Below are 1,052 nucleotides of genomic sequence, written 5' to 3' on the forward strand. Positions count from 1 at the left end.
GCTCGCCTCTTCCTCTCAGCCAGCGGATGTTTCCCGCTAGAGACAGGAGAGACAGCGGTGCGAAGCGAAGAGCCAAGAGTGCCCGGGACCCGCAGTGTCTCGGCAGCCCCCAGCCCCACCTCCCCCGCAGCCCGGGGCTCTGGGAGGAGCGCGAGAGAGAGAAGGCGGAGCCCGGGGCCTCCGGAGCCAGGCCGTCCGGGGTGAGGGCTTGGCGCGGCCTGAGCTGCCCAGGTGCGCAGCGCTGGCCCCGGAGTCTAAGGAGGGAGCGACAGGGCCCTGGCCGGTGTGTCTCCGTTGGTTGGAGCGGCATCAGGTTGCTGGTTCGATTCCCCACCTGGGCACATACCCAGGTTGCGGGTTTGATCCCTGGTCGGTACTACGGGAGGCAGCCGATGGCTGTTTCTCTCTCCCCCTCTCTCTCTAAAATCACTTAAATGTTTAAAGGGATGCCCAGGCACAGGGCCGGGTTTGGGGCTCCATCCCCAGCAGGGGGCGCGCAGGAGGCAGCCCATGGGTGTTCCTCTCGCATCGACGTTTATATCTCTTCCTCTCTCTAAAAATCAATAAAAACATTTTTTTAAAAGGGGGGGAGTGACAGGATCCGATTTAAGCTCCAGGAAGGTCCCTGCTGAAGAGCGGACCGGTCGGAAGGTCAGGGCAGTGGCCGGGAAGCTGGACCCGAGAAGCGGCAGGTGGGGCCCGGGAAAGGCGGAGGGAGAGGGAGGATCTGGGCGAGGGGTGAGGGGCTGAGCGACGGATGAGGGACTGAGCGATGGATGAGGGACTGAGCGATGGATGACGGCAGCAAAGGCGGAGGCACGGGCACAGCCACAGAGCACGACGCCGGAGAGGAAGCCACCGCGAGCCGCGGGCCTGAAACCCAGGAGCTCTGGACTGGGCCCCGGGGCGGGTCTCCAGGAGGAGAGGTGGGCGTGGCCCAGGGGCGGGTGTCTGGGGGCGTGGTCATGGGCCAGGGTTCTGGGGGCGAGGTGTGGGCGTGGCCACGGGCGGGTGTCTTGGGGCGTGGCCCTGGGGCGGGTCTCTAGGGGCGA

This window comes from Myotis lucifugus, unplaced genomic scaffold (assembly GCF_000147115.1).
Source record: "Myotis lucifugus unplaced genomic scaffold, Myoluc2.0 scaffold_1691, whole genome shotgun sequence".
Taxonomy (NCBI): domain Eukaryota; kingdom Metazoa; phylum Chordata; class Mammalia; order Chiroptera; family Vespertilionidae; genus Myotis; species Myotis lucifugus.